Raw genomic sequence first — 14,599 nt, 5'->3', positions numbered from 1 at the left:
ACTTCAATCTTCTGTTATATCTGTCCAGAAGTTTTCTATTATTTCTCCATATTACACTATCTATTACTTATGATTATTACAATGGATAATTTATATATTCCTGTTCTCTAATATTGAAAAATACTGTTTTTGAAAGAAATGAAGTCATTCTTGAAAGTAATACTTTAACAGATACAAGTTACAACATTGATGAATCTTGAAAACAGTGTGCTAAGTGAAAACAACCAGACATTAAAGGACCCATATTGTAAGATTCAGTTATATGAGGTACATAGAGTAGGCAAATACACAGAGACAGAAGGTGGAAAAGAAGTTACCAGGGGCAGATGGGAGGAGGGAAATGAGAAATCAGGAGTTATAGTTTCCATTTGGGATACTTAAAAATTTTTGGAAAGAAATAATGGTCATGATTACACAAATTGGAAGGAATTTAATGTTACTGAAGAAGTGAAGTCGCTCAGTCATGTCTGACTCTCTGCGACCCCGTGGACTGTAGTCCACCAGGCTCCTCTGTCCATGGGATTCTTCAGGCAAGAGTACTGAAGTGGGTTGCCATTTCCTTCTCCAGGGGATCTTCCCAACCCAGGGATCGAACCGAGGTCTCCCGCATCATAGGCAGACGCTTTAACCTCTGAGCCACCAGGGAAGCCCATTGCATACTTAAAAAAAAACTAAAATGATAAATTTTATTGTTCTACATATTTTACCACAATAAAAAAGGATATGATTAAGTGGACAATAGAGGAAAAAAAAACCCAACACTGTATTTCAGTACTATATTAAGCTTCATTTTAAAAAAATAATTTTTCTCTTAATTTGTTCACATGCATTGGTTCATCTTGTAAATTAATTTAATTGAAGAGAACAGCTTTAAATCAGGGAGGGGTATTATTTTAATAAAAGTAGGTTGGAAATATTACATTCATCTAAAAAATATTTACTAAAAATCACCCTAGGCTTTGGGAAACAAATATAAATAACAGCAAGAGAGATAAACACCTGATTCTAAATCAACCAAATCCAGTAATGCTCCTTTCAAACTAATGGCTGCTCTGAAACAGAAGCGATGAGATCAAGTCAACCCTTCACTGACTTTGCAAAAAGCACAGTATTTGCCAGTCCCACTGTGAAAGATGGTTCTCTCTTTACTTTCCCCACCTACTCCAAAATGAGCGTCTTTTTCATATTCAGATGACTGTTTATGAGCACAGCCCTGTTTCAACTGTCATTCTTTACATCAAGGAAAGATAGATGGGACACACCAACCCCAACCTCAGTGACCTTTGGATGTGACAAGAGTTTTAGGTCAGTCTTGCTAAATGGAGGCCTTGGTGTATCGAGACATGCCTTGGGGTGAAATTTACAGTGAATTTATTATCTCCCAATGCCCTTTGGACTGCTTCCCACCATCAAACACCATGGCAGCACTTGGAACAGGAAGAAATACATTAACTGGAATCTGATCGTTTTAAAAGGTTACAGCTGCCCAAATATAATTTAATTTCATACTTGCCCTTTGAGGGTTTGGTGTATATTTTCATTTTATGACTGCAAATGATAAAGCTCTTAAGATTCCAGGCAATAAAGAGAGGGGAAAAAAGTATTTTAAGGGTTAGAAGTCTATTCAGTTCATACTCAATGAGTGAAGTGACAAATTAGCTTTTTTTAAAAAATCTAACATTTCTCTTTTTTATCTCTACCATCTTTTATTCCTCTTCTGATCTTATACCTCGACATTTGGTTGAAATCAGTATGTGAACACCAACCTCAGATCTCAGTCAGTTTGAAAATTAAAAGGATGATTGAAAAAAAAATGAAGATAAAGTCAATCTGATTTAAAGTGAAAATACTTTAGTATAGGAAACACATTTTTCAGTAGTGTTTCCTCTTACATAATTGGGAGGATTTACCCATTAAGGTCTATCAATATCAAATTGACTTACCATTGATCCAGTACTTTTCTAGTATATCACACTTGCCACAAACTTTAATGAAAGAATCACAATACCCTCTATAAATGCTGCACTATAGCCTTATTAATTTAATTAGTAAATATTATTACTATTATTTTATTAATAGAGATAGATACTATGTTACTAATGCAGTAGAGTTGGAAAAGTATGACATAAAATTTAAATAAAAATCACCCAGAGCTTATCATTTTAAGCCATAAAAACAAACAAAACCCAATTTTAACTCTTTCCCTTTAACTCAATACTTTACCAGAGATTTAATGGTTTTTAAAAATAATCCAATAGAGTTTGAGGCAACACAATATTTTGGATTCACTGTTAGTCAGGAAAAAAGCCACACAGGCCAATTGCAGCTTAAAAATATGTGTGTTTGTGTGTATGTGTGTGTGCATATGCATTCATTCACCATTCTTTAATTTAGTCAGCAAGCATCTCTGGGAAGATACTGATCTAGTTCCTATGAAATTTGTACTTTAGTGCTCGCTTCGGCAGCACATATACTAAAATTGGAACGATACAGAGAAGATTAGCATGGCCCCTGCGCAAGGATGACACGCAAATTCGTGAAGCGTTCCATATTTTTAAAAAAAAAAAAAAAAGAAATTTGTACTTTAAAAAGATGTATGTTCTTTTAAGAGGGTACTCCTAAGATGTAAACAGCAAAGAAACACTCAGCATTTAAGTATTATAGAACTTAAACAGATACTTATTAATTAACATTTTTATTAGCAAATTTTCATTTCATGTCGCTATACCACTGTTTCAGAAGTATTTTGCACAGTATTTCATCTACATAATGATCCAATGGGGCAGGTATTAGTAGCCCCACTTACAGATTATGAAAATATAGCCTAGCAAAGTTAAGAAACCTGACTCAGGCAGCAAATCTAGTGGGTACTGCGATATAAATACTCTGGTTAGTAATGGTAAAAGTACTTATTCTTTTACTCATTCATTCATTCATGTGTCCCTCTTTCAGTCAACAAATATTAAAGACCCACTTAAAGTGAGGAAAATGACAAAGCAAACATTATTCAGGAATCAATTACCACGAGTACTATTAAAAGGATCTAAAGATACAGAAATGGCTAATAAGGTACATGATATGCTCAACATTACTACCCATTAGGGAAGTGTAAACCAAAATCACAATGTGATACCACCTCACACCCATGAGGATGGCTATCTAGAAAAATAACAAATGTTGGTGAGGATATGGAAAAAATTGGAATCGTTCTACATTGTCTCTAGAAAACATTATGTCAATTTCTTAAAAAATTAAGCACAGTATTACCATATTATCCAGCAATCCTACTTTTGAGGATATACCCAAAATGTTTGAAAGCAGGGATTAGAACAGATATTTGCACATTCATGTTCATATTATTCACAATAGCCAAAATGTAAAAACAGCCCAAATACCTACCAACAGATAAACTGATAAACAAAAAGGTGGTACACGTAAACAGTATAACAGAATATTATTACAAGGTATATATAAACAATAGAATATTATTCAGTTTTGATAAGGAGGATAATTCTGATACATGCATACAACATGGATGAACCTTGAAGACACTGTGCTAAATGAATAATCCAGAAACAAAAGGCTGAATATTGTAGGACCCTACTTATATGAGTTATCCTGAAGAGATAATTCAGAGACAAGAAGTAGAACAGTGGTTACACCTAGGGGTTGAGGTATGGGAAAATCAGAAAGTTATTGTTTAATGGGTAAGGACTTTCAGATTGTGATGATGGAGTAGTTTCAGAGATGAGCAGTGGTGATGGTTGTTTAATGTGAATGAACTTAATGCCACTGAACTGTACCCTTAAAAGTGGTTAAAATGGCAAATTTTATACCATGTACATTTTACTATGATAAAAATATATATAAGATGAATGAAGATTAGCAAAATTTTGAGTCACAAGCTGCAGCAAAATACGATGAGACATTAATATAAAGAAAAAAACCAAATGTATACTTTCTTGAGTATGAACCAAGAAATGTTGAATTCAAGGACAACAGAGAGAGAGAGTAGAAAGCCATATTAGAAAGGACAGAATGTAGAAACAGTTGTTGAAGTCTAAGAAGGTTGGCTTTTCTTGGCTTCAGCTGACCAATCAATGAAGGTTGAGATTTCCCAGGCAGGAGATGAGAGAATTCCCTTCCTAGGTGGTTATAGAAACCAAAGGAATTGTGTGTGTGTTGAGGTGGGGCGGGGGGAGAGGTAATAGAATTGTCTTGTGTCCTAATAGTGAAAGCGTTAGTTGCTCAGTCGTGTCCGACTCTTTGTGACCCCATTGACTGTAGCCCACCAGGTTCCACTGTCCATGGAATTCTCCAGGCAAGAATACTGGAAGGGGTAGCTATTCTCTTCTCCAGAGGATCTTCCCACCCAGGGATCGAACTCGGGTCTCCTGACTGCAGGCAGATTTTTTACTGTTTGTTCTAATACTGGTAGTGGCTAAAACTCATGGAACTGTATACCCCCAATACAGTCAAATGTACTGCATGTTTTTTATAAATTAAAAAATAAATAATACAGTTACACATATGAAAAAAAAAATCTTATTCAACAACTTTGACTTAGCATTCTTATAATTCTGACCTCCCTTCCCAAGAGAAAAATCAAGGTAAAGTGGGAATTTGCTAACAGGTGGCTCAGACAGTAAAGAATCTGTCTGCAATACAGGATACCTGAGTTTGATCTCTGGGTTGGGAAGATCTGCTGGAGAAGGAACTGCTATCTTCTTTGGAACTATATGTTTATTACCTAAACAATTTATTAGCTAAACAGTTATAATAATAATTTAAATAATTGGAATACTAATTGAAATAATAATAATAATCGGACAGAGGAGCCTAGCGGCCTACAGTCCATGGGGTTGTAAAGAGCTGGACATGACTGAGCAACTAACTCTTTCTTTCATAGATTATAAAGATTTTTAAAAACACTACAACCCTTAGACTTAATCTCTATCTTTCATATGTCCACATGCACATAAAGAATGAATAATAAATGGTGTGAGTGTGCAGGAGAGCAGGTAGCCAGGGGTCACCACCCACCATCTGAGATAACAGTATTATAAAGTACTGATAGTAGACTATTAAATAAACAAAGTAAAAAGCAGTTCTTTCCATTTCAGCTGATGCTAAGAAACCAATTGTTCAGTACTTTCTTAGCATAAAAATAATGAGCTGTGTTTCCATCACTATACTTTTGTTTTCCAAGAGAATCCACATTTTTTCCTCATCTCGGAAGAGTTGGTGTTATGGTCTAAATGGAAGCCTCCATCATTGATGTGTTCATGGCATTACTTGGCTTTTTTAACAGAAAAGATGAATTATGGATGAAGATACCTCTAGGCTAGTATCTTCTACAATCATTTAGAATGTTATCAAATATGCCTCCATATGCTCAGTAGTGTCCGGCTCTTTGTAATCACTTGGACTATAGCCTGTTGGGCTCCTCTGCCCATGGAATTCTCCAGGCAAGAATACTGGAGTGTTTTTCCATTTCCTTCTCCAGGAGATCTTCCATTTAGGCGGAAAAGATCAGCCCAGATACATTTTGCTCTGATAGCCTCCATCCTTGCCATTTGGTATTCAAAATTAAAACTCTTGACTCATTGGATTATTATTATAGTTGTTTAGCTAACAAGCAAATAGTTCTAAAGGAGATGGCAGCTCCATTTTTCACAACTGTGGGAGAATAAAAGGATAACTAGTGTCTCAGATCTTGACGAACAAGAGAGAGGAGGAAAAAACTGAAGGACAGAGAAAAGGGGAAGACAGGTAGAGAAGGACTAAGAGAGGGGTGGCAACTAAAAATATACAGCAGGAAAGATAAGAAAGAGAGGGAAACAGGAAGATATAAAAGTAAAAGAGAGACAGATTTCCAAGAGGAAAAGAGGTAGATTTTTGAAAATAGCTTCCTATTTTAAAATCTTTAATATCCCTAAGGATTAAAATGTTTACAGTGCCAAACCACTAGGCTGTATCATTCAAAATAACACAGATTCTGATTAGTGCTATGAAGCTTTTTAATGTCAAACTGTTATTAATTTATTTCTGACATAGAGCAGGACTGTATGGTCCTTGTCCCCCATGTCCTCAGCCTGCCTTTCGTCCGTGGAAAAATTTTAGCCAAAGAATAAGTTTAATCAGAAAAGTGAGAACATGTAGAAACAAACAGAAAAGAGTCAAAGGAGACCAAATAATAATAGATTAGTCATTAAACATAACTAAGGATCTTTAGTTCCTTCTCAAGGACTATAGATAATACTCTGAGCCATATCCTGTAAGCTATCTTACAGATACTGAAATCCCTATCAGGTGGAAGACGTTAACTATATGATGACTAGACTGTAACCATGACATAAGTTGCCACAATTTTGAGAACTGGCCTCAAGAAATGGAAACAAACCGAGCCTGGCACTGAAGATTAATTGTACTTAAAATAATCAAGATGACACTGATCAGTCAGACTGTGGATGACCAATTTCAAGATGACTGTCAGAGCTGACTGTGCTGTTTCTGCATGTAATCCACTCTGTCTGTCTATAAAGACTCTCGCCCATTGGTTGTCAGAGTAGGGGGGTTGAGGGGTGGAGTCAGCCTTTGGAGAGGAGTCTCTCCCCTCTTCTCCCACTGGCATCCAAAATAAAACAAACTTTCCTTTTCACCAACCTTCTTTATTGACTTTTTGAATGGGAGTAGCAGGAGAAGGCAATGGCACCCCACTCCAGTACCCTTGCCTGGCAAATCCCATGGACGGAGGAGCCTGGTGGGCTGCAGTCCATGGGGTCGCTAAGAGTTGGACACGACTGAGCGACTTCACTTTCACTTTTCACTTTCATGCATTGGAGAAGGAAATGGCAACCCACTCCAGTGTTCTTGCCTGGAGAATCTCGGGGACAGGCGAGCCTGGTGGGCTGCCATCTATGGGGTCGCACAGAGTCGGACACGACTGAAGCGACTTAACAGCAGCAGCTGGACCCCACTTTAGGCTACATTTCCACACAGCCCTATTTTCCTTGGTATAAGGCTGGGATTAGGTTGTCTACTGGGTGGTCTAGCCATGGACTGACCTGCTCATCTTCCTTCTCCTTTCATGATGGTGTAACAGAATAACAAAACCTTTGGTGCTAGCTTTACTCCTTTCAGGCTTCTACAGCATTTCTTTTGAATGCATCCGCTCAATGGTTGCCTCTGTACCTTTCTCATGTTTTCTTTGACAGCACATGAACAAGTGTATCACGAATCAGAGAAGGCCACTTGTAAGGTGCAAAGTCTCCTTCTGGGGATTTCCAGAGCTATAGTTTCTTTCATAGTGCTTTCTTTGTTTCACTTCCTCCTTTCTTCCATGATATACAGGTAGAACAGCTACACTCACAAGCATATTAAAAATAAGATAACTTGAGATTTGGCCAGGTTAAATCACTTGAGACCAGACTCACATATCACTTTAGAAGCAGGTTGAGAGCAGAACCCTTATTTGTTAATCCCCTATTTGGGGAGCAGTTTGGGAGGTTAGAATAATCAAGACATACCAACTGCTTTGGATGCCATTATTATGCCCTCACCATCCAGCCGTGCTGGAAAGCTCTCCCCATTATAACAAAACACTTTAACTTTCCATCAACATACATAGAGCTTCTCCTTCAAAAGGAAAAGTCTGTTCTATTCATAAATAATCATCAATGTCACAGAAGCAAAGACATTCTAGTAACTCTTATGGAATGGAAAGAAATAGAGAGATACATTATTTTTAGGAAGAACTGAAACAGTTTCTGTGTAGTTGTACACAGAAGAAGAAAGATGTAGAAGAAAGATTTTTCATACTTAAGGATATTTTCATAAAGACTTTCAGCTTATTTTAAATATGAGGGCATGGCTCCCAGAGAGTGTATTCAACACCAACTTAAATTGAGATGGATAACTCCATTTGCCATATACCTCTGTAAGTAAGTAAAGTCACTCAGTTGTGTCCGACTCTTTGTGACCCCGTGGACTGCAGCCCACCAGGCTCCTCAGTCCATGGGATTCTCCAGGCAAGAATACTGGAGTGGCTTGCCATTTCCTTCTCCAGGGGATCTTCCTGACCCAGGGATAGAACCTGGGTCTCCAGCATTGGAGGCAGACACTTTAACCTCTGAGCCACCAGGGAAGCCCTTCACCTCTGTAGTACAGAACATAATTGCTGTGTCTTAGAAAAATACTTGCTAACTTAAAATATGGAAGAATTTGTTGGACTCATTTCTGACAGTGGAGAAATCCCTGAATGCAGGATATAATGACAAGGATAAGAGCCTCTAATGATGGCTAAATGCTTATGCTTATACTCTACTAAGCATCTTGAACACAGTATCTCTTTTAATCCTCACAACAGCTTTATCGTGAAGGAACAAAATTATCACATTTCACAAGGAAAGAAACTGAGATGAAGAGATATTCATTAGAGCTCAAGCTCATAATCCATCATACTGTAGTCAAAGTTGCTCAGCCATGTTCAATTCTTTGCCACCCATGGACATAGCCCTCCAGGCTCCTCTGTCTGTGGGATTCTCCAGAATGCCACTGGAGTGGGTTGCCATTTCCTCCTCCTGGGGATCTTCCCGACCCAGGGAGTGAACCCAGGTCTCCTACATTGCAGGCAGATTTTTACCATCTATGTCTCCAGGAAAGCCCTCATCAAAGTATAGGTACCATTTAAATATTATTTATTTGTAGGATTTATTTTACACATTTTAAAAGTTACTTTAAAATTTGTTTTTTCTTTTTTTTTTTAACAAATTGAGGAACAAGCTTTAAAGAAAGAAAAAAAAAAGAAAAACATAAGTCATCAGGTCATCTAACTGATCACTGTACTACTATACCTATAAATTACTGAATGGTTACAGAGCAAAGATTGAGCTCATGAAAACTATATATTTTCTGGTTTTATACTGCATTTAATGCTAGCTTGTGTCTAAGGTGACACTGAAACATGCTAACTTAAAATTCCTCTGGAAAGAAAGCAGATGTAAGATGAATCAAATTAAGATGAGAATAAAAATGGCTCAAACCTCTCAGAAAACTAAGATCATGGCATCTGGTCCCATCACTTCATGGGAAATAGATGGGGAAACAGTGGCAGAGTTTATTTTTTGGGGCTCCAAAATCACTGCAGATGGTGACTGCAGCCATGAAATTAAAAGACGCTTACTCCTTGGAAGGAAAGTTATGACCAACCTAGATGGCATATTCAAAAGCAGAGACATTACTTTGCCAACAAAGGTCCATCTAGTCAAGGCTCTGGTTTTTCCAGTGGTCATGTACAGATGTGAAGGTTGGACTGTGAAGAAAGATGAGAGCCGAAGACTGATGCTTTTGAACTGTGGTGTTGGAGAAGACTTTTGAGAGTCCCTTGGACTGCAAGGAGATCCAACCAGTCCATTCTAAAGGAGATCAGTCCTGGGTGTTCTTTGGAAGGACTGATGCTAAAGCTGACACTCCAATACTCTGGCCACCTCATGCAAAGAATTGACCCATTGGAAAAGACTCTGATGCTGGGAGGGATTGGGGGCAGGAGGAGAAGGGGATGACAGAGGATGAGATGGCTGGATAGCATCACTGACTCGATGGACAAGAGTTTGGGTGAACTCCGGGAGTTGGTGATGGACAGAGGGGCCTGGCGTGCTGCAATTCATGGGGTCGCAAAGAGTTGGACATGACTGAGTGAACTGAACTGAACTGAAACATGAAAAGTTAGGGCCTTTACTTCTTTTCTATCATTTAATGTTGTGACTTATCTTCTATTCATTAATCAAATGTTTTAACTATACTCTTTCTAACAATTTAATATTCCTTGCAAACCAGAGAACTAATTTCAGGGGAAAGCTAGTCATAGTTGTGAGTTGTATGCTGCTGCTGCTAAGTCGCTTCAGTCGTGTCTGACTCTGTGTGACCCCAGAGACGGCAGCCCACCAGGCTCCCCCATCCCTGGGATTCTCCAGGCAAGAACACTGGAGTGGGTTGCCATTTCCTTCTCCAATGCATGAAAGTGAAAAGTGAAAGTGAAGTTGCTTAGTCGTGTCTGACTCTTAGCAACCCCATGGACTGCAGCCTACCAGGCTCCTCCATCCATGGGATTTTCCAGGCAAGAGTAGGGAGTTGGGTGGTAATAGTTGAGTACAATAGAGTCAAAGTTCAGAGGGAAACTTGATATCGTAAAGCAACTATTATAGATGGAGAGACAATATTTTCAGTAGTTCTGCCTCATTTCAAAAAGGAAGTAACTGCAATTTTAACTATTACGATTACCTTTTTCATTCTACATTGAAGAAGTTCTAGAATAGCAACAGCAAGAGAGAACACTTGCAGTTTCCATGTTGGAGGTATTAATTATGCTGGCCCACCACACTAAATCGTTGGGGAACATACTTTGTGTATGTTCCTCCATTTCTTCCTGTCCCCTTCCCTTTGTCCAAGAAGCCACTGGGGATAAAAAGGCGGTATGGCATCAAGCGAAAGGTCAGGATTAAGAAAGATGGAATAATTAAAGGTTCCTTTCCCTCCTCCCGTTTCTTTTCAAACCATCGGTTTGGCAGAACAATTCTGAGGAACTTCCACAGGAAACAGTAAATTTGAAATATGCTGGGCTGGCTTACGCTTTTTATCTGAAGGAATCGAATAGGGATCTATTTTCAAGTCTTACAAAGATCCTTGCCAACCAAATGTAGCTCAATATTGTAACGGTTTTTTTCCTTGGTCTTTCTCTCAGAACACTTCATTCATCAGTGCAAAATCTTATCTGCATTATTATACAATCAACTTTTGAATACTATCTTTCTTCTAAGAACCAAATAAACTATCAACAAGACCTGTGATGCAAACAATCTTACTTTGAACCTTCTCTGAAGGTTCAACACGCTTCTCTGTTGTTTTGTTTTCTGAATTCCTTGATCTTTCAATAGCTTTTCACAAAAGAATTAATTCACAGAGCACAATCAGTGAACTCAGCAAAATGAAAGCAATTCAGAAGGTTGCTATTGTTTCTAGTATGCAAATCCTACCCATTGTTTTATGCATCCTTAATTTAATGGTCTAAATACAAAAATATCAATTTTTCTCCCCTCCTTTTATACAAAACAACTTAAAAATAATATACATGAATGTATGCATTTATTTTTAAGGATTCCATGGAACAACGGGAAGAAGCTAGATTTAGCTTTCAGCTGCCAGGATTCCAGGCACAGTTCTGTTAATGTCTGATTTATCCAGGTCACTATTTAAAGTCTAAATTACCTCATCAATAATATTCAAGAGCTACAATAGAAGGATGGTTTTTTAAATTCTGTTTTAGCAGGAGAATCTTTTATTCAAACAATCTCAGCCAGTAGAATTCAATCTATAAAACAAATAAAAGTGAATGGTACTGTTTGATGGTGGTTGGAGCCACTTAGACTCTTGTGAACAGTTTGAAACAATTGCTTTTACAGGTCTTTGAGGTCCATTTTATTTCAAATAGGAGTAGGACAGGAGGCTGTATGACTTTCTTCAAATTCTATTCTATTTTTGCATGTCATTCATTCTCTTATATTTCAAGCTCCTCTATGATCCTTTAAGAATTTTTAGCTAATTTATCTTTGCATTCTGTATGATGCTAAGTCACTTACAAAGAATAAATATTTGCTGAGTAAATAAAATTTACAGGATACTGTGGGGTTTATGAAATAATTTGCTTCCACATTCAAGTTTGAAAACATAGGAACTATTTCCTTAAAGAAACTAATGAAAAGTTTGTGTGTGTATGTGTTTGTGTGTTGCTCAGTCATGTCTGACTCTTTGCAACCCCATGGCCTAGAGAGCTAGGCCCCTCTATCCATGGGACTTTCCAGGCAAAAACACTGGAGTGGGTTGCCATTGCCTTCTCCAGGGTATCTTCCCGATCCAGGGATCGAACTCGTATCTCCTGCATTGACAGATAGATTCTTAACCACTGAGCTCCCTGGGAAACCCTGAGAAACACTTTAGCCCTACAATGAGGGGACAGAATAAGAGATAGATGTTTTAGAAAATATTCTATTAATATATTTCAAGAAGTGTATGCTCTGAAGAGTTATACCAGAAAAATTTTTATATCATTTATTTTAAAATAAATTATTACCTTAAAAGCATCTATGTAAATAACTTATTTTAAATTTTATAAGCCATTTATTTAGAATAGTTGCTGGCAGCTCACAGAGACAATTCATTTGCATTACATGCATGGAAAAATAGGATTGACAGGAGGCATTATTGTCATTTTATAGATACAAATATTGAGATAAAGAATGAGCAATAGCAAACCACAGATCTATACTCCAAGTAACTACTCGGCTTTTTTTTTTGAATAATTAAACTCATTGTTTCCTATAGATTCTTGTGATGGGCCTTAAAATTATATCACACAGGGGACAGAAATCATTTCCTTGTAAATAAGACAATGTGTTTCAATTTTATTAACTTGCTTTAGATGCTGAACTGTACAATAAATCTACAATAAGAAAAGTATGCTGGACTTTCCTGGTGGTACAGGTTAAGAATTCACCTGCCAATGCAGGAAACATGGGTTTGATCCCTGGTCTGGGAAGATTCCACACGTGGCAGAGTAACTCAGCCCAAGTGCCAAAACTAGTGAACCCATGTGCCCTAGAGCCTGTGCTCTGCAACAAGAGAAGCCACTCAATGAGAAACAGAGCGGTCCCTACTTGCTGCCACTAGAGAAAGACAGCATGCAGCAACGAAGACTCAGTGCATACAAAAATAAATTTTTAAACATTTTTAAAGTGTGCCCAGTCTTCCTTTGCAAGGCTGCCTTTTTTAAGCCATAAAAATTAGTTTAATACCAGCTAATAATATTAATCAACTAATAATGCGTGTGTGCATTCAGGATTCTTTACCACTGTGCCACCTGGGAAGCCCAATCAACTAACAATACCAAGCATTTATTATTACTTAGGACACAGTATTCGATAAATTATAATTAACTCTATTATTTCCCTAAGCACTTTCTGTATATTACCTCATTTAATCCTCACAATAACATATCATTTATATCCACAGTTTACAGACAAGAAAACTAAAACATGGAGAGGTTAGGTAACTTGCCCAGAATCACAGAGGCAGTAAATAGCAGAACCATGATTTAAGGCACAGATGGCTGTGGTTTTTAACCATTTTAACCACACTTTTAACCATTATATTACACTGCCTATCATTAAGTATCAATGACTCAAAATACTAAAGACAATGCCTTAATATAATAATAAATTTTTTTGCTTTAGTCTATGTTATTTTTCCTCTAATTATTGCCTGCTGAGAGACTAAGTTTTTCTTTGCCTGCTAAGACTAAGCTTTCCTGTATAAAATTAATTAACTATGAAGACTTCTGCCTTATGTTTACCTGTTATATGCAATATAATTTACATATTCCAGCTGCATGCTTTGAGATTTAATCATCCAAATATTATCCATATTTGTGGATAATGTTCAACAATTTTCTGGTACCAAAACCAAGGTTTGTTTCTCTTAAGGAGCATCTCTCTTCATTTGGGTTCCTTAGGCTCAAGATTCTTATTGTTTCTATTAAGCAATAACTTTTCAGTTCAGTTCACTGAGTCATGTCCAATTCTCTGTGATCCCATGGACTGCAGCTCACCAAGCTTCCCTGTCCATTACCAACTCATGGAGCTTGCTCAGACTCATGTTCGTCAAGTTGGTGATGCCATTCAACCGATAACTTTTACTTATATAGAATTTTACTTCTAAGGTTGAATTTGTCTTCATAAGACATTCCTGAATAAATTAAAGTAACATAATCTAAACTGACAATTATGTTTAAGGACCTGATTTCTAATATAAATACAATCTGTGAATCTGAAGAATTTTAGTTTCTCTTCCTTTTTATAGTCTTATAGTCTTCTCTTCCTTTCTGTTTTTCTTGATAAAACAAAAAACCTGTACACTTTCAAAATTACAACAAACTGGTGTTGTTTCTAGGATTGCATCTACTGTTGGCCTTGAGCCTAGCAATCCTTTTATATAAGGTAACTAGCTTAGAAACATTAAGGGAACACAGAATGCCATCGAGGAATGGGCATGAACTTGTGACCAGGAAACCTGGCACTGAGAAATCGTTTATATTACTTAAGTATAGTCAATGGGAGAACTTCAAATACAGTTTTAAAGTTTACCATTTAATTGGTCATTACAATAAAAATGGAATAGTGTGGAAAAGCGCATGTGTACTGATGTTTCTGCTGGCACGTAATGAGACACCATGAAACTGCTGGAAACAAGGCAATACAGGAATAGTGTGGAAAAGACACTGCCAGTACTGTCTCCATTGTGCAAATGTCAAACAGCTCCCGGGAACCCTAGGGGTGGTAATAACTATGGATGCAGCTCCTACCAGGTTTTTCCTTAAAGGAGATTCTTGAACACTGCTGGGTTCCGACTCTAGCCCATATGGGCTTGGAGAAGTCAGGGGAAATGTTGGCTGCACTTTTTCAGGCCTATTTACATAAGTTCTTTAGTATGCAGAATATCTCTGTATATAATTTAATTGTTGTTGGGTTTTTTTTTTTTGCCTCTATTA

The 14,599-nt window shown here is 37.3% G+C and overlaps 1 protein-coding gene and 1 non-coding gene across 26 annotated transcripts in view; one reads left to right on the top strand and one right to left on the bottom strand.

Annotated features, from left to right (window-relative positions):
• Nucleotides 1–14,599, bottom strand: part of SOX5 (SRY-box transcription factor 5) — a 1,143,569-nt gene that overhangs the window by 104,863 nt on the left and 1,024,107 nt on the right. The gene's annotated exons all lie outside the window — the stretch shown is intronic.
• Nucleotides 2,450–2,556, top strand: LOC138438538 (U6 spliceosomal RNA). Its single transcript, XR_011256450.1, has one exon. It is a non-coding gene; the product is annotated as a U6 spliceosomal RNA (small nuclear RNA).

This window comes from Ovis canadensis, chromosome 3 (genome assembly GCF_042477335.2).
Source record: "Ovis canadensis isolate MfBH-ARS-UI-01 breed Bighorn chromosome 3, ARS-UI_OviCan_v2, whole genome shotgun sequence".
NCBI lineage: Eukaryota > Metazoa > Chordata > Mammalia > Artiodactyla > Bovidae > Ovis > Ovis canadensis.
Note: the sequence above shows the minus strand (reverse complement) of the source record. Positions and strands in the feature narration are given on the sequence as shown.